This window comes from Cibotium barometz, chromosome 7 (assembly GCF_041138505.1).
Source record: "Cibotium barometz isolate CiBa-2024 chromosome 7, ASM4113850v1, whole genome shotgun sequence".
Taxonomy (NCBI): Eukaryota; Viridiplantae; Streptophyta; class Polypodiopsida; order Cyatheales; family Cibotiaceae; genus Cibotium; species Cibotium barometz.
This window is the reverse complement of record NC_141052.1, coordinates 50532999-50558354: the sequence shown is the minus strand read 5'-3', so window position 1 is coordinate 50558354 and position 25356 is coordinate 50532999. Positions and strand designations below refer to the sequence as shown.

At 42.6% G+C, this 25356-nt stretch overlaps 1 pseudogene; it reads right to left on the bottom strand.

Moving 5' to 3' along the window:
- Window positions 1-491: 491 nt before the first annotated feature.
- On the bottom strand, window positions 492-24866 carry LOC147637142 (cytochrome P450 98A2-like; annotated as a pseudogene).
- Between the last annotated feature and the right edge of the window lie 490 nt (window positions 24867-25356).

Below are 25356 nucleotides of genomic sequence, written 5' to 3'. Positions count from 1 at the left end.
AGGAAACAGCTCAAGAGGAAGCCAGACCAGAGCAGTAGTAGACAGAAAAAGAAGCTGGCCCAAAGTCCACTAGGAGACAAATCGCTTGTTTGGTCGGCCTATGCCACAACTCTACAAACTAAGAAGGCAAAGGGAGCAGCTGCTACAGCTAACCAACAAGAAAAGCAGCAACTCTCCGACATCGGCAAGCTCTTGGGAGCCCAAGGGACCTCCTTTATCAAACCAGCTACCGAGTTGAAGGGAAAGTCCACTCCGTCGACCCCTGTCGAGGCCCACATGTCAAAAACAGTAAACAGAGGCAGAGGGACCAACCAGTTAGGCAAGTTTTGCTGCCTTAGGGGATTGCCTCAACATGTTGTTGCACAAAGAAGGCCTGAACACGTAAAAGGTATTGTCCTCTCACTGGCGGTCATAACAGTTTGCGTGCTCGACAATCTGGAAATAAAGAGGCAGTAGCCAAAGCAACTGAAGCTAACAATAAACTTCAAGCCTTAACGGCTAAGCTGAGGGAAAATGAAAAGATTGCTGCTGAGCAGTAGCTCCAACTGCAGCAAATGATAAAACAGCTTGAAGTTGAAAGCTGCAGGAATTGCAAACCCAAGTGGAAAACTTGAGGCAGCAACTCAATGTGACAAACAAGCCCTAGAAAGGCAACTGGCGGACATGGAATTACAACTGAAGGTCAAGAAAACCTTAGAGGCTAGACTTGAGAAATTGAAAACCATTGCGTCAGAGCTAGGCAGTAGCTTAGACACTTAGTAGCAAAACTGGCAAAGCAACAATTTGATATCCAACAACTTAAGCAATAGCTTCATGCTGAACAGAACCCAAAGCTGCATAAATTGAAGAGGTTAAGACTGACTCTCAAGATAAGGGAAAGATGTTTGAAGAAAGTCTAAAAACCCATGGGAGGTAAACACATTGTATAAGCATCGAATCTAAGGATCTAATGTATGTGATGTTGGAATTAGGGTTGCAGGAATGCACACACAACTTCAAGAAGATGAGGAAGCTTGAGCACAACACAGTAGTGTATTATGAGTGCCAAAAATGAAAGATAACAAGCCCTAGAAGATAATGGGCGTATATACAATGCACGGGGGAAAAAACCTCCTAGTGAGGGAAAAAGTGCCCCGGCGGTCCTAAGTGTGTTCACACACATCACTACTATAATATGGTAACAAATCCCCCCTGGAGTGATGCGGTGAACAAGAGCTAGCACTCATGTATAGGGAAGTGTCTAGCTATGTGGACGAATCCACAAAAGGGAGTAAGCCCAAAGCTTTGCGAAAAGCTTCGAACTTCTCACGAGGCAGAGCCTTTGTGAAAAGGTCTGCAAGGTTATCCTGTGTTGACACATAAGCCAAACTGATCTCTCCTGCAGAGAGTCTCTCCCTGACATAATGGTAGTGCACCTCAATGTGCTTCGTACGAGCATGGAACACTGGGTTCCGCGCAACTGCCAATGCGCTCTGACTGTCAGTGAAGATGGTGGTGGCAGATGGCTGCCCAACACCCAAATCAGCCATAAGGCGTCTGAGCCACACACACTCAACCGTAGCTGTGAAAGCTGCCCTGTACTCAGCTTCACAACTAGAAGTGGCCACAGTAGGCTGCTTCTTGCTCAACCATGATATGCATGAGCTTCCAAGCATGAAGCAAAAACCACTCGTGGACACGCGTGTGTCATAACAACCAGCCCAGTCAGAATCTGAAAAAACATGTAAATCTGGCGGCAATGATCCCCCCTTGGGATAAAACAACCCAAGATGCCGAGTACCACTCAAATAGCGAAAGATACGCTTCACTGCCTGCCAATGCTTAATGCCTGGGCTATGCATAAATCTGCTCACCTGTGAGACTGCAAACTGAATGTCTGGCCTCGTAATGCATACATAAATGAGGCAACCAACAGCTGTCTGATAGAGTGTGACATCAAAGTGATCTCCAGCATCATGAAGACTCAACTTCAAACCTGTCTCCATTGGAGTAGCAATAGGCTTGCAGTCTTCAAGGCCAAATCTCCGCAACAATGTTTCAATATACTTTGTCTGACACAAAGCAATACCTCCATCACACTGCTTAAATTGTATCCCCAAATAATGATGCAAATGCCCCAAATCTGACATCTCAAAAGAGGCATTCAAATCAGCCTTAAAATCAGCAATATGACTCTCATTTGGTCCTGTGAGCAGCATGTCATCGACATAGAGAGCAATGATTAGATGTACACCATCCACACGTTTAACATACAAAGTGCTTTCTGTTGGACTATTCTGAAACCCATGTGCAGTCAAATATGCATGTATTTTTTCATACCAAGCTCGTGGAGCTTGCTTTAAACCATATAAAGACTTTTTTAACCTGCACACTTTGTTTTCTTGCCCTCTTTGAACAAAACCACGAGGCTGCGATACATACACCTCCTCATGCAAATCTCCATTTAAGAACGCAGTCTTTATGTCCAGCTGATGTACATTCCAACCATTATGAGCTGCTAATGCACAGATGCTACGAACAGTGGTCATACGACATGTGGGAGCAAAAGTCTCATCAAAATCAATGCCCTTCTCTTGAGCATAACCTTTTGCAACAAGCCTAGCCTTATGGCGATCCACTGTGCCATCAGGCTTACGCTTCAATTTGTATACCCACTTAGTGCCAATGGCCTTCTTGCCAGGGGGCAAGTCACATAAAGACCATGTACTATTCTTCATAATAGCATCGTATTCTGCTTGCATAGCAGCCATCCAATTTTCTGAACTTTGTGCCTCATCAAATGAAACAGGCTCACTTTCATCGCACATACTAGAAACAGCCAATGCATAACAATCTGACGCATAAGAGGCAACATGAGAGCCAGAACGAGTGCGACTAGACAAAGGGGCATCCAACTTGCTGTCACGCAAAGTCTGCACCAGCCATCTAGGCATATTCCTAGAGCCCTCAATCTCTTGTCTCTCATCCTCAAGTGCATCATGCACATCTGCATCAGATATAGGCTGATCTGTGCCATCATTTAAAACCTGCATAGGCTGAAAAACTGCCTCATGAGGTATTGCACTTGACTGTGCACCACTGAAAAGAGGCAACAATGTATCATAGACATCACGTGAGCTGATATCTGTCTCCTTAGTACATGAAACGAAGGGCTGAACTGCATCTTCCACAAATACAACATCACGGCTAACCAAAATGCGCTTTGTCTGTGGATGATACAAACGATAGCCTTTGCTCTCAGCACTATATCCAACAAAAATACATTTGACAGCTTTGTCATCCAATTTTCTGCGATGTTGCACAGGCACTAATGCATATGCCAGGCAACCAAAAACACGTAAATGGCCAACAGATGGCTTGCGGCCATGCCAAGCCTCATATGGAGTGACAACCTGTAATGCTTTGGTGGGACACCTGTTTAGTACATAAGTGGCACACATGACAGCCTCAAGCCAAAAACCATGTGGTAGACTTTGACTCTTAACCATACATCTTGCCATTTCCATGAGAGACCTGTTTTTTCTCTCAGCCACACCATTTTGCTGTGGTGTATACGGCACTGTACATTGGTGTTTTATCCCACGCTCAGCCAGAAATGCATTAAATTCTGAAGACATATACTCCCCCCCTCGATCTGAACGGAGGGTGCCCATCTTACTTTCTGACACATTTTCAGCCATAACCAAAAACTGTTTGAAGCACAAAAACACTTCGGACTTTGCCTTCAAAGGATATACCCATGCATGCCTGGTAAAATCATCAATGAAAGTCACGAAGTAAAGGTAGTTTCCAAATGATGGAGTTTGCATGGGTCCACAAACATCACTGTGAACAAGCTGCAATCTGCGTTCAGCTCTCACTGATCCATCTTTGGGAAAGGAAGCACGCTGCATTTTACCCAATATGCAGCCCTCACAAACATGCTTGACAGGTGCCTCAAGCTTAGGCAAAGAAGACACCATTTCAGATTTCTGCAGGCGCAGCAAACTTGCAAAATTCAGATGACCAAAACGTGCATGCCACAGTTTTGCATTTGAAATAGCCTGCGTATCCATAATAGCACATGCTGAATCCTCTACACATTTGCCATCCATATTGAGCTTATACAGCCCTCGACATAGTGAACCAGATGCTACAATGATGTCACCACAAGAGAGATCATGAACAGTACATCTGTCATCCACAAATTTTACAACCAAACCTGTTTTGGCAAATGCGGAGACTGACAGCAGATTCTTTTTGATCCCTGGCACATACAATGCATCAAAAAGTGTAAAGGTGTTGCCATTTGCAACATTCAGCACAATCTGTCCAACTCCTTTAACGGGATAAGAGGAGTTATTGGCACAAGTGACAGTATTCCCTGTGGGAGCAGACTCAAGGAAAGTGAATAAACTGCGCTGCGAGGTGATATGCTTAGTGGCACCACTGTCAAAGTACCATACATCTGAATCTACTGCAGACATACATGTGTCATGCAAAGATGGGTCATAACTGCACTGCGCATTGAATGCCCATTCTGTATCTAGCACAACATTAGCAGATTCATTGTTAGAAGGAGAGGCATCTGCAACAGCCATACCAGCCTCTTTCTTCTTAGCCTCTTTCGCAGCCAGCTTAGGACACGCTTTGATGACATGATCATTTCCCTTACAGTACTTGCAAAATGTCTTCTGTTTGTCACCCTTCTTCTCATCTTTGTCTTCCTTCTTTGGTTGCGCAGCATTTGCAGATTTCTGCTTACTAGAAGAAAAGCCAGCTTTACCTTTCCCGCTTCTCTGACTAGCAACGAAAGCTTGATCTGCGACACGCATATTATTCCTGTTTTGCCTTGACTGGTCTTCTTGTAGCAAAACAGAAACTAACTCCTCAAATGATAAGGCATTGGGATTGCCTTTCATCATCAAGCGAAGAGTGGAAGCAAAACCCTGATAAGAATCTGGTAGACCATTCAAAACAGTCTGCACAAGTGAACTGTCTGACAGGATTTCATCTGCAGAAATGAGCTGCTCTTTGAAATCCTTGATCTTTGTCAAAAAGCTATCCATAGAATCACCTTCGTTCATATGCTCATTCTCCAACTGTTTTCGGAGATAAGCAACACGAGCCTCATTTCTTGCCTGATACAATGTGGCAAGTACATCCCAAGCATCCTTAGAAGTCCTGCAGGAGCGAATATGTGGGATAATGGTACGTTTGACAGACAGCGCAATCAAGGCATGAGCCTGCGCATCTCTACCATCCCAACGAATCTGCTCTGCTGAAAGTGGTGGTTCTCGAACAGCTGCTACAGCACTTGTGCCTGCACCATCATCAACAGTACCTGTTTCTGATGTGTTTGCAGCATTCCCAGCCACAATAGGACGTGCATCAATACCCTGCACAATATTCCATAACCCCTTTGCTACCAATACATGTCGCATCATATATGCCCACAATGGATAGTTGGTGCCATCCAACTTATCCTCAGCAGCCAACATGCGGAATACATCATTGTTGTCAGCCATGGCCAATGACTGTACTACTAGATGTAAATGCTGTCTGTAAGAGGTAAACCTGTATAAAATCGACCTGTGCTATGCAGCACAGCCCAAAACAGACGAATGGGCACCTGTCCTGCAGATTTTAATCTTGACAGAAAATCTGCACAGTAGAACGATTTTGCCTGCGCAGTACTTGGAATGCAAAAACGGAGGGCGAAATGACTTTAGATCAAAATTCTGAAACGACCAAGCCCTACGGGCTGTCCCACGGCATATACTAACCTGCAGACGCTCGTGAAACCTCGTTGCAATCGGAGGAGATGAAGCGGCAGGTGCCGGTGATGCTGCCCGGGAGGAGGAAGCCTGCTCTGATACCAATTGTTGGAATTAGGGTTGCAGGAATGCACACACAACTTCAAGAAGATGAGGAAGCTTGAGCACAACACAGTAGTGTATTATGAGTGCCAAAAATGAAAGATAACAAGCCCTAGAAGATAATGGGCGTATATACAATGCACGGGGGAAAAAACCTCCTAGTGAGGGAAAAAGTGCCCCGGCGGTCCTAAGTGTGTTCACACACATCACTACTATAATATGGTAACATGTGACACTTGCTAGAAGTGTTCAAAAGAAAAATTACTCTCATCACATGGGTAAGAACAATGGGAATGTTCTAGTGGTCCAAGAAATATTAGATGAAGAAATGAGATCCAGCACCTTATTTAGTGTAATTAAAAGCCAAATAAAGGTAGTAAGACCTTAAAGGTTCTTCATGAGTAACATCTAACTTGAACCCTACCTTTACTAATTTCTTTACCTCTTGGCTGGTTATGTTGGTCCCAACATCCACTTTCCACATATCTGGGTATGATGGCTTGTATATAATGTTTGGATCTACATGCCATGTGTGTGAAACATCTGAAGGACAAAACCACATCATTTGAGCCTTTGGCCCTCCCGGACCAAGATGTCGTCACTCTGAGTAGAAGCTAGGGGCAACAACTCCAATAGAGCTTCCCTGTATGTATGAGTTGCACTTAAGTCTTCCATCAATACCTCCCAAACATTTGACTTTTGAGTTCAATGGGGTTTGTCTAATGGCCCACATTGTGCGTCCACCAACGGCCTCTTCCTTTACATGCATTTGTCCTCCGCTCATTGTGCCATAATGTTGTTTAGGCTCTTCATGTCCGACATCTTTGTTTCCTCCCGTCATTAGACTTTTTGGTCCTCCCCTTGAAGCGTGACTTGCTGCACTGTTTGTTCTAGATCTATCTCCAAAACTTACTCTTCTTGCTGTGTTCCCCAGTTTTGACAATGTCTGCTCTACATGACATAACCTGGACGATGTGAGCATTGGTCTACTTCCATTGTCCTCATTTTTTTCCGTTGAATAGTCTCCTTATCTCCATGTAGAGGCCTTGATTCCTCATACAAAGGAGTATTAGCTCCTGTTTCATGGACCATGCGAGCCACTTGTGGTGGTGTTGGTCTTGACCTTGCTGCCACCCTGTCCAGCAACTTGCTCAAGCTTGGTCCCTTACCTTTGTGCTTCCCCATCTCTAATATGCATATTGCACTTTGTAGTAAAGCATTTGCCATATCTGAAATGCACGCATCATACAAGCTAACCTTTTCCTTGTATCCTTGACCAGCAAGCCAACTCCATGTACACTTTCAGATAAGTTTGTTCGAGGAGTTTGTGCTAAATCCACCGAGCTTAAGACCACCTGCACACAAGAGGTTTCATACATGAATTCACAAAAAATTGACTCCAATGCAAATACATCCATACAACATATCATTTCTCCATAAAATTTCTCACCCTTGACATGAGGTTGCCCCAATGTGCTATTCGTACTTCCCACCAATTCATCCACATATCCATTACTGATAGTTTTCCCTCATGAACATGTCCATTTCTCCACCACTTACGAATCTCTTTACTTTTTAAGAAAGCTGACTCCTTATTGGTTGCCAATCTCCATTCTTCACACAAGTCAATATGGTGTTGTCGACTTTCGCCTTCACGCATTGTTTAGCATGCTTCATCAAACTTTGTTTCCAATGGAATAAGCACGTTCGCTCCCTATCCTCCATAATGTTGTGCGGACCCCCATTGAAAACGGTCCTAATGCACACCAATTTGACCCTGCTTCATCAGCCATAAACCCATAGAAGTGTGCGGGTGCATAACCGCATTGCTCCATTGTGCTATTCAGCATTTCCCAAAATAGTACTTGGCTTTTTGTATCCTCCTCCTTCATTTCGCATGTGGCAATTGTCAACAGCTCTTGAACACTAGAGGATTTTGGAGAGAATTTTTTTCAATCAGCTATCATTCAAGGTAAATGAAAGAAGGAAAAAATTGAAGTACGTAGTCTCACCTTGGGTCGTAAACATGACAAGCCATTGTTGACCAACCAAAAACTCGATGAGTGTGATAAAAAAAAACCCAGGACTTTGACAAGTAACCATCACACCACATGCGATTCGCCAAGTCCACGCCTGATGCTAGTCCTTGTCTCGCAAAGACATCTTAAAGACATAACATTTGTCATTAGGGCCACCTTGTCATGGGAAACGGCTACCTTGTATAAATGAATAGAGAGATCTTCTGTGTATAAGAAGGATGCTATCAAAGCCCTCTCCTGCCGACATCAATTTTCTTTTCTCCTGGGATACAATGCGTCTAAACCTAAAAAAACATAATTTCACAATAAAGAGAGGACTGAATGTAGAAAAATACATCCAAATATAATTAAGTTACAGAATGAATACTCACCTCTGGTTTTCCACAAGAGGACTCAACTCCTCCAAAAAATTGCAGAGCTCATGATCCCCAATACTTGTAGAGGTAGCTCATCATTTTGATTCATCATGGAGGAAAACAGCATATCCTTCACAATATCCATCTGTATTTTTTGAGGACCTGCACTTCTCTGGGCTTTCGACACTTGAGAAACAAACATTTTCATGCGCTCCAACATTGACCTTGAAGTTCCTGGCTGAACTGGATGTTCATGCAGCCCAGTGTGGAGCATCATTCTTGTAATAGTTGTGTCACGAGGCATTACATAATACACAACACATCTACACACTTGCACACAGTGTGCAGTTTTGCGACAAAAGTGACAAACTATTTTAGTTTTCTCATCCTCTGTCAGAAGTCCAATTGCAATCTTTTTTGTCAGATGTCCATGAAAGAAGGTGTTGTTATACCTTTTATTGTTCAAGTAAAAAGGACAGCTGAGCCTATGGCACTCCAAAGTACCAACACAATAGCTAATACGCACGGTACAACTTTGATGTTACTGGACGTGTCCATAGGTGACCATCATATTTTTGCTCCATTCCATCCATATTTCCTATTTTGCCATATGTTGGTGGAACCTCTAGGATGGAATCACCATCATAATGTCTTGGCACCTCCTGGACTTGGATGACTCGAGTAACTTTTTCCAACAATGAACGTAGAAGAGAAGGTTCCTCCTTCTTACGAAGAACTGAAAGTATACTCTCTGAAGCAATACATTCATCTTCAGAGATATTATGCTTTGAACCTTTTGGATTGCTTGTGCCTTCACCTGGTTGCAAAAATTGCTCACCCATTCAAGTCACTCTCAGAGGAGGAGCTCGAGATGTGAACATGGGTGTTTTGTGTCCCTAATTCTTTATCCACTGAAGTCTCCAAATGTCGAACATCTTGGGCAATGTCATTAGCACTAGAATCAAGACTATCAGCAGCACAGAGAGGACTACATTGTAGCATATATGTTTTACTTCGAGTAATATCTACGAGGTATCTTTTATTGCCCTCCATATCATAATGAGCGATGATTTCCTGTAGGCTTCCATTGGTCCTAGTAGCTTTCACTCCAGAAAGGGCGTGTGATGAAGGCAGAAACCCTTGTAGATATCCATGACTGACAAGCATGGTCTGGTGGAGAAGTATTAAAGTTTGAGATTTTTTGCTGCAGCCATCAAGCTCCCACTCAAAGGTGACAGTGTGCTCCATAGGGAAGGCAATACGAAGATGCAGAAAGAACAGGAGAGACAAAAATATGAAATGAAAATATAAAAACGAAGGAACAGGTGGAGCAATCACAATTGAGAATGAAGGCGGTTGAAATGATAAAACAAGGTGGAGCAATCACGATTGAGAATGAAGGCGGTTGAAATGATAAAACAAGGTGGAGCAATCACGATTGAGAATGGTCACGATAAATTCTTTTTTATAAAAAATATACAAATATATATGTATCTACAAATATATAAAAAAATATACAAATATATACATTTATTAGTTCTAAGTATTATTTTTATAAAAGGCTAGTCTCTTTGTAAATACACACACATACATGTCTATATTTATATATTATATTGTATATATTTTAGGCTAAGAATCTATTAGGATATATGTATTTTAGTGTGTGTGTGTGTGTATTTACAAAGAGACTACTCTTTTATCTATTTTAGGATATATAGATATATTAGACTATATATCTATTCGGCTACACACACACACACACACACATTTATGAATATCTTCAGCAACTATGACTTCTCGTGTCTCGAGTCACTAAGAAATTGGAACTCGAAGCAAGCAAGTCAGAAACATGACTATGGACGAGCTTAGTAACGTAATACTAGAGAAATTGAAGATAAAGGAGGGAAGAGAAACATCTGGGTATGGGCATAACCATCTTTACCCCTGCAGGGAATTGGTGTGGTGCTCTATGTGTAGATTGAATCACACTACCACCGAATGTCCACAGTTAAGAGTAAGGCCATTACTCAATTGTGCACACTGTGTAAAATTAGGGAATCATGAAACTTCAATGTGTAGATATCCAAGATTCCGAAATGTTGCATAGCTACCAGCACCTCTAGAGCTCCATTGGCTTTACCAGTGTTACCTGGATAGATCACTACTGCTGTAGGACAACCCAACTCTTTCTATTTACCTAGGAGGATGTTCCGAGTACAAGATGCTTCACCTTTACCACCACCAGTTCTACCACCACAACCACCGTAGGCTAAAATCAACCAAGTATTGATTGAAGAGCCATTAGAAGATGTTGATATGGTACGTGAAGTAGAACTTAGCGGAGAGTACTATGAGGAAACTGCGGAGGTCACGCCTAAATTCTATGTCCTACAGAATAACACACCAGTACCTGTGTTTCAAACCACGGTACAGTGGAAGAGCAAGGACATGAACTCGAACATGAGGAGAGGACCGCTATAATGTTTTGGCTATGGAGGACCGCTATAATGTTTTGGCTATGGAGGGCCGTATCGAATCGCTGAGTGCCCAGTCAAGAATATGGTTCATACTATATGCACCAACCCCAACAAGTGATTGCTACACCCAATGACATGCCAATACTCACTTGTACCAAATGTGGAATTGATCGTTTGATCAAGGATTTTTCATACCGCACAAGTAATCATCACCATCCGAACCATTAGTGTGTGCAGCCTGGAAATATCACACCACTCAATGTCTTGACACACGAGCCCAAACCCAATTAGGGGACAAGGGGAAGAACCGAGTAGATTTGACCATTTCCAAAACTGGCCAGGAGAAGAGTGAAAAAAGTGGGTAAGGCTAGCACAAGGGTCACAATCCAAGATGGGTCCAAAGAAGATACGATCGACACTGAATCCACCCATTCGAGAGAAGAAGGGGATCAAAGGATCAACAACAAAGAACTGGACCTAGAGGAGCAAAGGGAGCAACCCTCAACTTCAAAAGGAGTCGATGAGTACCCCAATGCTGATGAGGAGATAAGAAAGCTTGAAGATGCCAAAGCCTTAGTAGAAGAATGTTAACGACTTCATGAAGCTAAGCTAAGGGCTAACCGGGTCAGGGATACAATGTATCCACAAAACGAGCCAACAAGGGAAAGGGAATTGGACGTACCTACTCCTATTCCAGAAGTAACAGAAAAGGGATCTCAAGCAAACACGATGTCCAGAATGTTTGAGGAAAATGCGCTGGGTGAGTCCATCCATTTCTTCCCTATGGATGAAAACAAGACACACACTTGGGAGGAATCCTCAATCACTAGAGAACCCAGATATCAGAAGTCTCGCGGCTGTACTGTCCACGCCTGTACAAATGCCATTGGGGCAACTGTTACGCAGTTCACAAACCCTATGGGCAAACATAAAGGAATGGGTAGAAGGTGGACTAAATCCAGCTGAGACTATAGAGAATGTTATGCCACCTCTGGTGGTAGAAAGAACCTTAAGACACACAAGGAAAACCCAAGTCATCAAGATACTAATTAATCAATTGGGACGTTATTACAACAGCGATGACACAAATGCTATTATCCCAATTCATCATGGTAGATACCAGGCATTGGCTATCTTGGATGGCGGGGGAGGGGTTAGCATCATTACAAAGCATTGCTGGGAGAACTAGGGAAAACCCGATCTAAAAAGGGCAGATCTAATTGTTAAAATGGATGACGGAACATCTTCAAGGCGCCCATTAGACTTCTAGAGAATGTGAAACATTTTGCTACCATCATACATTTGTGATAATGGACTACCTGCACTAACCTGACTCATATGACATAATATTGGGGAGACCCTTCATGAGGAAATCCAAATTGGTGCGTGATTGGGCATTAGATCATGTGTATGTGCATAGGGATTCACAAACTTTAAGAATAGATCTAAAAACATGGAAAGCACATCCCATGAAAGGGAAATTGTTTTGGTAATGATTCGATCACAACGGAGCGGACCGTATCTATATAAATATGCCAAACCACAATGGAAACTTCCAAGGAAGAAGAAGAAGAAACAAAAATGTATGCATCACTTCCTCCTCTAGACTTGAGTGAAAATTGGATGGAGTGCTAGCTACCATAGATGTTGTGCAACCCAGGGGAACCCAGTAAGTGGAATTTGGAAATGTCCCTACAACCTCTGTTTGTATGGTTAAGTGGTAAACCATTGATGAAGAATGAGAAGAGGAAGCCTCTAGCATAGAAGGGACCAGAACACAAGGCCGTACCAACCCTTAACGCCTCAGAAAATGGAAAAAACAGAAACGATATATCGCTCGACGAAATGCTCTGTTACTTACGAAGAAAACCCACGGATACCTAGTGGTTGAGATACCTCAACCCCACTAAGGTACACGATGCGTTTTCTAAGGATTGGGGTGAGGAGTTGAGTAAGATATCATTGGAAGGAAGACACAAGAAGAGAGTCACCCTTCATCAAGAGCCAGAGACACCTAAGCTTACAAAAGCTGGGCGTCGAAAACATAATAAAGCTTTGGCAGAAGCTGAATGTGAGGCTAGAAAAGTCATGGCTAAAACAAAAAGTGAGAATGAGGATAAACCAGACTTGCTCTCAATGCCAGACCACTTCAAAACCTACACTATTGACAAACGGAAAGTGGTCCGACTAACAACAAGGATTAAAGAGGATGGGTTATCCACATCATACGATGGCCCGGCAAAAGTCAAGGAAGTTGACATTGCGGGACCAGGGGAGGAAGCCAGACCCGTATACATTGCTAAGGACTTGACTTCGACGCTGAAGAAGATGAGTTTCCTGCCCTCCTTAAGGAATTTAAGAACTGTTTTTCCTAGAATTACAAGGAGATGAAGGGGGTACCACCACCTGAGGTAGTGCAACATACGATTCCAATCATGGAAGGATCAAGACCAACCAGGCAGAAACCGTACCAAATGAATCCTAAGTATGCGGCAATTTTAAAGGAGGAAATAAACAAGCTCATTGTTGCTACGGATTTTATCTATGAGATAAAACACACGGATTGGTTGTCACCAATCATAATAGTGAAAAAAAATAATGGAAAACTTAGGGTATGTGTCGATCTTAAAAAGGTCAACGTAGCTACTAGGAAGGACCATTATCCACCATTACCCTATACAGAACATGTTTTGGAGAGAGTGGCTGGTGAAGAAGCTTACAACTTCTTGGATGGATTCTCCAGCTACAATCAGGTGTCCATAGCACTAGAAGACCGGCATAAGACAGCTCTCAATATAATGTGGGTGACATTCGCATACAAGGTTATGCTCTTCGGTCTCACCAATGCCCCAGCAACATTCCAATGATTGATGTGCACAGCCTTCAAAGACTACTTGCATAAGTGGTTGAAGGTATTCATTGATGATTTGTGTGCACACTCTCGATGGGCAGACCATTTGGCTTGCTAAAGGAAGGTGTTTGAGCGATGCCGATTATATCGTATATTCGTAAACCCTTTACAGTGTCAATTTTGGGTCAAACATGGTGTGATATTAGGATACATTGTCTCAAAGAATGGTATATCCACAGATGATAGCAAGGTCAAGTTGATATTGGAGCTGCCACCTCCAACTAATTACAAAGGTGTGCAAAGATTTATGGGCCACGTGGGGTATTACCGCTGCTTCATAATTTTCTAATTGCAAGACCATTGTACAAGCTACTCATTATCTTTGAATGGACTGAGGAATGCTAGGAAGTATATGATCGACTGAAGCAGGCACTGGCTAGCGTGCAAATTCTACGACCCCCCAATTGGGACCTCATATTTCATGGGCATATATTGATGCATCAAACTTTGCTATTAGATGTGTACTAGTCCAGCATGGTGAGTTCAAATCGGACTATCTAGTCTACTTTGCCAGTCACCAATTAAATGATGCAGAGGTGACCTACACCACGACACAGAGAGAGAAGGATTGGCCTCTTCAAACAACAAAAATAACTTGCAAAGGAAAACATCCAACAAGCTCAAGAAGAGGCTAAGGCAAGGGAGGGCAAAGCTAAACAATTACTCCAGAAGAGGATGTTACATGTCAACATGGCTTCCTTGACTCTCTCAGACAAAGAGGAACTGAACATTGAGCTAGCACGACTCAAGGTGGAACTCTCTATAGCTAAATACCATGCAACAAGCATTGCACTAATAGATACGAGATCGTCATAATTTGATCTCATATAAGACATGGGAAGCCTTAGATAGACCACACCTTGAACCCACTGATGCACAAGTACGCAGTGTACACTTTGATAACTACGAAAGCTGAGGGGTTTTTAAGTGTACACTTGATAACTACGAAAGCTGAGGGGTTTTTAAGTGTTAACATTTCCATCATAAATAATTCCTCGGTTGGAAAAGTGTTTGTCATGCCTGTAGGTTCCATGGAAGAGGAAATGATTTTAGGACGATCCTGGATTTGCGACAGTAAATGCAATATCCAATGAGAGAAGAGGACAGCGTTGTTAAAACGAGGGCGACAAGGTAATATCCATACCCTTATGGAGCTTGACAAATAGAGGGAAATAGATCATGATTGATGAAAAAATGACACCGAATACAGTAACATCAACTCATAAAATAGAACAAGCATCAGTCCCACCAAGCCTACACAAACAATACCCAAAGTCGCAGGGTACACAGAAGTGGGTGCCAAAAGTTAAACTCAAAAACCGACCCCACAAGAAGGAGAAGAAGAATAATATGGGGACAGTAAGAAAAATCCACAAAGGAATCAAAAGTCAAACCTGGCTTACATAAACAAATTGGAAGGACTCGAGGCATACCAATAGCCCACCAGGCTTTTGTAAGCAATGGGTCCGAAATGACTTACTACAAGCACAAGGATACTAGCAAGGCAATACAGCAATATGGGTACCCAAACCCCACTTAGTGGCCACCATCACAAGCAATTTTGGTAACAAAAGAAAGAGTTGTAAAAGCATACAGCATCAACTCCCAACCAATGCTGGAACTGCGCCAACATTGTTGTAGAGGAAGAAGACAACTCAACAAAATGGGTTGGGAATTGCCAAAGCAATGTCACTTCGGTCACGAAACTGAACAGGGACCCTAAAGGTAGAAACAAAAAAATTCAGCAAAGGGACATGGATAAAAGCTCCCAACCACAAGACCTAGTAATAACATTGTTCAGTTGTGTGGAAGGAAAAATCAAAAACTCCCAAACGGAGCTAAAACGCCTGTAGCAACACTTACCCAAAAGTGCCAAGGTGTCACCTTGGTTTTCATGGCAATAAAAAATGAAGGCATCCATTTGTTACACAATGGGTACAAAGTAAATTGGGTATCATTCACTCATTTCGTGCATGTTTGAATGACTGAGCATGAAGGAAAAAATAGAAGGTATCAATCTTGCACATTCATAATCTAAAAAAGTTCATGATGTGAACTGATCCAAAAATGTTCATGGCGTGAAACTGGTTCAAAACGGTTCACGCTGTGAGCCAATTCTTGCTAGAACCTTCTCCCTTAAAGTGATAATGCACCTCAATGTGTTTCATTCTAGCATGATATACTGGGTTACTGGCCAACTGTATCCTGCTCATGTTGTCACAATATATAATAACTTCCCTATCCACGGGCTCTCCCATGTCATCAAGTAGCTTCTGAAGCCAAGCTACCTCACAAGCTTCCATAGTAGCATCCCTGTACTCTATCTCTATACTCGATAAGGCAATTCTTGGCTGCTTCTTACTGCTCCAACTCACATGAGCACTCCCAAATGAGAACATAAAACCACTGGTAGATCTCCTGTCTGCTGCAATACTACCAGCCCAATTAGCATATGTGTACCCATGCAACTCTATCTCTGTACAAGCCTCATAGAAAAGTCCATAATCAACTATGGACTTTATGTACCGGAGGATCCATCTAGCCGCATCCAAGTGTGGCTTCCTAGGGGCCTGCATAAACTGATTCACAAGTCCAATAGCATAGCTCAAGTCTGGCCTTATAATGGTCATGTAGATCAAACTACCCACTATGCGCCTGTATGTAGTAGGGTCCTCCAAAAGCTCACATGTATCTACAGAGAGCTTTGTGTTCTGCTCTAATGGCACTGAAATAGGCTTATAGCCTATCATACCATACTTGGAAAACATGTCCAAGCCATACTGCCTCTGCAGTAGCAAAATGCCATGAGGTGATCTCACCACCTCTATGCCCAAGAAATACTGCAGCTCACCCAAATCCTTCATCTCAAACTTCTACTTCGAAATCATCCTAACATCATGTATGTCTGCACCACTATCATCGGTGATAATCAAGTCATCCACATAGATGACTAATAGCATGATCCCTCTATATGTCTTTTTCACATATAGTGAAAAATCTGCATTGGATATCTGGAATCCATTGGTAACAAGATACTCCCGATCTTGTTTGACCCCATGCTAGTGGTGTAGATGCGGAAGTTACCACCCAGGCAGGTTATCAATTTCTGTCGTAGCACTAGTTGAGCTCGATATCTCAACAAAGATGTCCTAGTGGGAGACCTAGGCCATTATGAAGGAAATAAGTGAAGGGATAAAGAAGAAGACAGAGAAGAAAATGTGGGGCATCATCCCAGACATAGCTACAGAATCACAACGACCAAAGGGTGAGGTGGCACTGGAAATCAGAAAGTACGAGGAAGCATTGACAGAGCAAGAAGCCATAATCAACCAGACCCCTCAAGAGCAACAGTAGTAAGTTACTCCCCCGATGAGCCCAGCATAGCTAATTTTCACCAACCTTTCTCCACTTAAGGATTTAGCTTTGACAGACACACCGGCTGAGATGGGGCTCGAACAAGTAGCATCAATTCCAGTACAGGCTGAGGAGAACAGGCATGCAGGCAACAATGGCTCAAGAGCCCAAACCACCAACTCATACTACTGATACTAGCAAAAGACCATGAAGTGCAAAACCATCAAGCCTAAGCAAAATAAGGCATTTGGAAGATGAGGAAAGAATACCCCAGCTGGTCTCCCTATAAAACATTGACTATTAACAATTCATACAAGAAACAATGGAGGGTTTGGTGTTAAACTTGCCACATGCGGGACTAGAAGAAAGCGCAAGCACAAGTGTACCATGGGAGCAGGAACAGAAAGTCTGGCATTGCCACCTCCTCACACAACACACATGCTCCATGATCGTAACGATGCCCTTTGGAAGCAGGTTAACGAGTCAAACACACAAGTGTGGACCTTAAAAAGGGACCACTTGGCGATAGTAGAGGCCACACATCGGGATGTCATAATGAAAAGCTTGAAGGCCACGGAGGAGCAAGAGACCAGATACAAAGCATTGGAGAGCAATTATGTGATCCTTAGCCAAACCATTGTACAAAGGATCAAAGAAAATATAGACCTCAAGGCAAAGTTAGAACAAGCTAAAGAGCAACTCCAGAAGGAGTTCACCCACACCCATGAGCCTACAACACTTCATGTCCATCAAGTACAAGAACTCCAGCACAATTCTAGGGCCAAAGAAGAGAAGCTGCAATGACAATCCAACAACTATCCTCCAATCTAAAAATAGTGGAGGACAAAGCCACTCACTTATAGCAAGAGAGAGAACAATTGAACAAGGCACATGCAAAGAAAATAAGAACACCTAACGACGCCATAAGTGCCAGTCAAGTCGAAATGCAAAGGATGGAATTGGCCCACCAAGAAGCAATGGCACAACTTACATAGTAACTACAAGACAGTCAGAGGCTGGCTGCCGAAAGGCTCCAAAGAATCATTGAAGCTCAAGAAAGCGAAGCAACAGCCAGGCGTGCCCAAGAGGAAGCAACCCGAAGATTCAAGGAATTGGATGCTACAAGGATGGTTCGTGAAACTACCATATCAAACAACAATGACTCTCGTCTATAAGAGTTAGAATGCCAGTTGGCAATACAAGACAGAAGTCAGCGGTCGGAGCCTACAGATGACCTACGCCTACTCCTTGAGCGTGCCTCGAAGTTAGGTCAGTTGCCAGTAACTCCTCGGGCCCCTCCTCAAACTCACTCTCTCTTTTGGTCTACACTAACCCTCTCTTTACTTCAATATGATATAAATCTATCTGAAGACCTAGGCCTAGGTGAACTAACCCTTATTAAGCAGAATACTGAACGCGATGCTGACCCTACAATAATAATGGGAATTTTACGGGGGGACATAGTCTTAACTAATCCACAAGATATCTTCTTTTACCCATTACATCCTATTGTGTTAAACCTTTGTAGTTGGTGTCGGGTACTCCAAAATTCTGAAATTCTGGAAAATAGTGTTGAAAAATTAGACCTGTTTATTCCAGATGGCATTCCCGAGACACCGGCCAACTATGAGGTGGTAGCACATAGCTATCAATGGATTATAAGCCATGGGTGGCTCGAAGTTTATAATACTCACCAATATCGTAACTTATGTAAGTCTACCTTGTATCATCCTTTTGGAATTGTAAAGCTATACTCTAATATCTACAAACACTTAGAATTCATGTTAACCAATGTACATTACAATTTTGAAGCCATCCATATTGAATATCCTACCATAAATCCCAAGGAAATCCATGACTTACAAGAGTTTATGAAATCTCACAAGCCTAGCCACCCACCCCCTAGCACAAGTCATGGTCAGGAAGAAGAAACCTCATCTTCATCTTCAATGTCCACTTACCCCATCTATTCTAATGTTGCTAGTAAACTCCTTAACCCCTATCCTAATACCCCACCTACTACTAACACATCTCAGGTCGACTGCATATTCTCTACTTTCACTCCTCCGCTCAAATAGATTTTCCCACTAACCCTCGCCCCCAAGGAGATACTGGCACCTCACCTGTCTCCCCAACAGCAACCTCAAGAGGTACGCTATCCTATTCCCATGACAATATTGAAGCCTTCACTGACAACACAATTTTGGAATCATTGTCTGGTGCAGAATACAAGGGCTTCATTCGCACTGGCAATCCTCTCTTAAAGCCCAAGTTGTTCAAGGTGCTCATTGCAAGTAACTCCATTTGAGCCAACTCGACGGATTATACTAGAAGCCTACTCCGAGGTCACACCAAACAAAGCAACATTATGTGCCATACCCTCTACGAGCACCTGGCGTTGATTTAGAAGAATTACTTCCCTTGGCTGGAGAAGGCACATTATGGGCAAATGTGGTAAAGCACACAAAATTGGATAATCCCCGATTGGCTGCCCTACTGGAAATCAAGTTTGTCACCTTCATGAGATCAACTACTGCTTCTGCAGGTGGAGAAAGACTCACCCCGTACACACGAGGCGGCTATGCCACAATTGTCACAGATGAGGCGCAACCCAAACTAGAAGATTTTAGAATACAGCCAGACTGGCGGAAAGAGCAATTAACAATTCCAGAGTATAGCCGAGTCTATATGTGCACGCCACCAACACAATGGGTTGACCCATTGTACATGCCAATTAAGAGAAGATGGACTCCACTGGAGTTTTAGGAGGCTAAGCGGCGCGACTCCCATGTCTGATACAACTTTCCAATCTTCATGCCAGCAACCTTTCCAGACATATGGGAGCAAAGGAAGCAAATGCTTACTTGGATACAAGCATGGCGTCGTATCCCGGATCCAACAATCGTGGCAAGTGTTAGATTTTTGAAATTATAGGTGGTCTTGATCGACCAACCTAGAGAGCCCTATGATGGCCATGATGCTGAGCACCTACAGTTCGACATGAATCAAGGCCCATTTGATCGGGGCATGATGATGTATTACCATCGCCTAAGGTGTCTTCCGGCTCACATGTATGTCACGTTCAAGGACATGGTGGACACAGGGTTCTGGCGCTCCCACTCAGCGTTCAGACGCACACTTAGGAAGCTTCATCACGAAGGAATTTCTATCAACATGAGTTTGGTGACCAGGTATTTAGACCTCGGTATAACAGGTTCTGAGGACATAACCTACATCAAGAAGGGGGGATGTTAATCCCATTTTGGATTAACAAGCATGCGCCTCCAATTGAGGACATTAATAAGTGTCATGAAATGGCACTATAAAAGTTGTACATTATGAGATATTGGCCACCCAAGGCTTAGTAAGTTTTGGGCGCCAAAGTGTGAATAAGAGCCAAATGTATATAAGGCATTTTCTCATAATGGAAAGATACAATCCCCTTTTGTACTATAGAGAGCTCTTCTTTGTGTTTTGAGAGAGATTGACAGAGCGAGTATTATAGCATTGTGCCTCTTCTATGCTTGTATGATTCATGCTTGTGTGGGAGAGTGAGAGAGAGAGTGATTGCCTTATGCGATGGTGTGAGTGACTCTACGGTGACAGCGTGGAGGTGGAACTTGGAGGTTTGGAACTTAACAAGTGAGCTTGGAGGCCTCAAGGGTTTCAAGTTCGAAGCATTGGTAAGTGCCCCACGACGGTTGTGATATATTGCTCATCCTTTAGGTGAATGCATTGAGTTCTCTCTTGGAGGTGTGGTAGCCTATAACAGACACCTCTGAACTGATGCCACTAGCATGGTTGGTGAGGTTATGGTTATATGCTACCAATTGTTTACGGGCTATAAGACAACCACTTTGGTTACTAGAGATATGGTATAGTTATAACATTAGCTTGTATAGTCGGGTTCACACTACGAATTTTGTATTAGTAGAGTACTTTTCCATTTAGTATACACTCCTATCCTTGTGTTGTTATGGTTGTAGAGAAGTGAAGAAAGTAGTGGGAAATTTGGCCATCCATCTCTCTCTTGTCTATCGCTTGTACGCTTGTCCATTATTTTTTGTGTGTGTGAAGAAGAAAGCTTGCAACAAGCTCAAGCTCAAGCTCAAGCTCACCCACTCCCTTGCATTCTTCTCATCTCTCTCTCTCTCTCTCTCTCTCTCTCTCTCAAAAACACCTTTTTACATTGTACCCCAACCTCACATTCTCCTTCAAGCCTCACTATGGGGCCATGGCTTCTTTGGCAAAGCATCATTAACTCTTCTCATGCTCTTAGACCATTTGTTTCCTTCAACGTTTCATGAGCATCCATGCATTGATTCGTATATGCCCATTGTAATTGATAATTTCTCTATTTGTAATTATGATAATGGATGGAATTAGTTGTAGGAGCTAGATGCCAAGTCACGTGAACTTGTGGTCTTAGCTCGTTCAACTAAAAAAGTTGGTTTGGGGATGTTGGAAGGCAATTACCCAATAATATTAAATCACAAACTGACACTTTTGTAAATATAGATATTTGTAAATATAGAGTAAGAAAAATCAAAACACAAGATTAGGTCCAATTTTCCTCCACACAAGAGTGATCTGACGCTTCCTCATAGTGTATTTTAATTCACATTACTTGAACATAGCTTGTGGGGTTTAAAATAGCTTTACTTTACATGCATGTCTCTCTCTCAAGAAAAAAATAGCTTGTTTTACTTCACATGCATGTCTATCTACTCAAAATTGGAGTATCCCTTTAACAACCTTTGTAATAAAATCAAATGCCCATAAGAGAACTTTCATATGTCTAAACAAATATATGCTACGAATACATATGGATGCTCTACCCAAAATGGAATAAATGATGAGATCCAACAAAATGAAATAATAATCTATTGACACCCAAAGTCGAGCATCCCAAAATCTTTATGACCACTATCTCGCCTTCATTATCCAACCCAAGGAGATTTTTGACCCTTTGGGCAAAATAAAAAAGAGGGACCTTTCCATCTATTCCCATAAGGCCAAGTTCTTCAACAAATATGAAGACAATGACAATAATGAAGAAGAAGATGAAAGAGAGGTAGAGCATGCCACGAGGAAAAATGGGGCCAAGAAGCAAAAGCCTGTGTACCTCAAAGGCGAAGATGGTTTTGATTTTGATGAAGATGATTTGGTGGTGGTTGGGAGGCGAGGTAGAGGAGGGAGATATGCGGTTTAGGCGGGGAAAACTCCCAACCCTTGTGATCGCCAATTATAGATGCCTTACATGATGCCTCCTTTAATCCTCCACTAATCAAAAGTACCAAAGCTAAAATCTTACTTAAATAAAGTCCTAATCCATGTAATGATGAATATGAAGCTAATTAAGTTAACCAAGAGCTAAATACTAATGAATATGAAGCTAATTAAGTTAACCAAGAGCTAAATACTAATGCATCAACAAGGTAAAGACAAGAGCCCAAAGTGGAGGCCAAATGATGTTTATTCCATTCCATAATGTCTTTTTATACAAAAAGGTAGAGGGTTAGGGCTATCTCCCACCTAACCCTAACCTTAATCTACCAAAGCCTACACTTGGGCACCCTATTTGGTCCTTTTTAAGCCCTCCACACCTAGGGGACAAAGGTCCTTCCTAGCAATCTAGAGAGAGAGAGAGAGAGAGAGAGAGAGAGAGAGAGAGAGAGAGAGAGAGAGGAGGGTAAAAGAAAAAAGAGAAAAGGGCAGGAGAGACATAGAGAGAGAGGAAGAAAAGAAAGAAAGATGAAAATACTTTCCATTTTTTTCCCAAGTTTCCTCTAAACAAAACATTCCCCACCACAACCATCACTTAGTTGTAGACCAACAAACACCTACATGCCTCCTAGGTTGTAGCTGAGTGATTACTCCCTCACCTCCAAGTGGAGGTGTTACATTCGAATGTGCAAAGTGATATCCACTCTCTTGCAATATGGCATGTAATTTAAGTACCCACTCTCATGCAAAGGGGAAAAAACACACACATTTCACTACCCAAAACCCCCCCAAAACACACACATTTCAGATGACAGGATACCGCCTCTCGAGGTGGAACAATACTCCCCAACATGTGGGCAACCAGAAAGTGCCTTGTGCACTCTTGAATGGGCGTACCCCATTACACACCAATTGCCCATGCCTATGTTTATTAAAAAACTGACTGGCCATGCATGGGTGCCCCCTTTACACACCGCCCAACATGACCTCGTGCATCTCCACCATCCATAAAAACCTGCGTATACATGCACACATTGAAGGTATGGTAGCTTTGAGAAATCTATTTCTTTGGCGATGTTTTCCATGCTGATAACTTGGTCGAGCTCCTCCTGGGCTTTCTGCTACACACGAGGGTTGCGAACCAGCTCGGCCATAGCCCATTTGATAGAAATAACTGTTGTATCCATCCCTGCAGTAATCATGTCCTAGAAAACAACGTAGCAATGCCCTCTCAGTACAAGAATAACACGTTAATTAGTTGAGCATGCCGAAATATCTGTACTTTTAGTTCAGACGCTATACGTAACCATGGCTGCATTACAAAAAGCAATATGGTTGCACATTCCTAACATATTAAATCCACTTACCCAAAGCAGGCCAATGATGTGAGTGTCTATGAGATCATGCTACTTCTGCAGTGTAAGGAGGGCATCAACAAAGTGCTGCTTAGCTTCACCACTTCTGGCAATGGTGTGTTCCTGCATGATCAGCTTTGTCAGGGTTGTCACATCGCCATGCTTCAAGAATTCCTCCTTTTGTAGGGGGAACATCCACCTGATCCACGGTATAAACTCAAGTGTCTTGATAGACGCACCAAGCTTCATCCCCTGTGCTATAATTTCCTTGAACTCAATCCCTTGTGGATCAACATTGCCTTCACCATCTACAAATCTCTTGCCAAATGCAATACATGTGATGTTGTTGAAAGCCACGGCAGACAAATATCTCTTCACCGTGATGGCCTTTGCTTCAGCACCTGGACACACAACCCCAACCTATTCAATGTATACTCACATCAAGCAAATTGATTGGTTACTATCCTTTAAAGGTATGGTAGCTTTGAGAAATCTATTTCTTCAACCCAATTTGGTGCTCAACACATATGATAAGAGTCCTTACATGATAAATGATTATAAATACAAGTGCAAGAATGAATTGGTAATCAATTATCACTTACCCACAAGTTGCTCCCAAACTTCATCAATACCCTACAAAAGCAATTTCCATCCATATAAATAGAGAGTTGGGGACTTGAACCCCATCACCATGGTTATTGTGGCTACACCATGCTCTCTTCACAAGAGGAGGGGAGGGGATGAACTAGATTTATCTTACCCCCTCCCCTCCTCCCATCTACAAAAAAAAAAGAGAATCGGTAGGCATATGAGATTTAAAAACCAAATAAACATCCAAAAAAGAAAATCTGCCAAAGTCATAACATAAAAGCACTATTGAGATAAACAAAATATGATGTCTTTGAGATATACAAAATACCAACTTTGTGTCCAAAGTCATAACCTCCAAGCACTATTTCATCTCCTACTCACTATTGTCACTCTCATTAGCCGAGTCATGATCACCAAATACAATTCTCACATTTGTCCTCACTCTCTCTCTTTAAACATTACTCTAGCAAGATTGTCTCTCCTTTCTGCGCCCTCAACCTGGGATGAATCAGGCGGTGCTGTTTCGGATGATTGTGCCCTCTGCACAACTGCTGAGGTCTCGGTCTGCACTAAGGCTGTAACCTCAGCAAGACCCACTTGCAGCCCATTCTGAGTGATTGGATCCAAAGCCAATGCATCATTGTTTGCTCTATCCACCTCCACTTGTGTCTCTCGAACTCTCATCAAATGAATCTCCATGCACAATGCACATGTTATGAATGACCAAACAAGTGCTAACCATCTTCGGCACATTCTGCAATAACATGTCACATCTCTTTAATAAAATACGAAAGCGGGCTTTCAGCATTCCAAAAGCCCTCTCCACAGGCATCCGCCGAGACTGAATGTAGTTCCAACAGTACTACTCAGGGGATAATCCATCTTTACTTCCTTTGAATGGAGGAAGCATGCAAAACCTTGCAGGGTAAGCACAATCACCAAGTAAACAATAATTGCCTAAGCTGATTGATTCACACCTCTGTCCTAGATCATTTCTTTGGAATACATTCCAATCATGCATAGAACCTGCCCAACCAATGTCATAATCCCAAACCAAGCAGTTAAAAGCAATGGTCATCTGCAAAATTATAGAATGAAACCCCTTTCGATTAAAGCAGTCCTCATGGTGCACACATGAGGGGCAATAATTGGAACATGGCTACCATCCACTACACCAATGTGACAAACG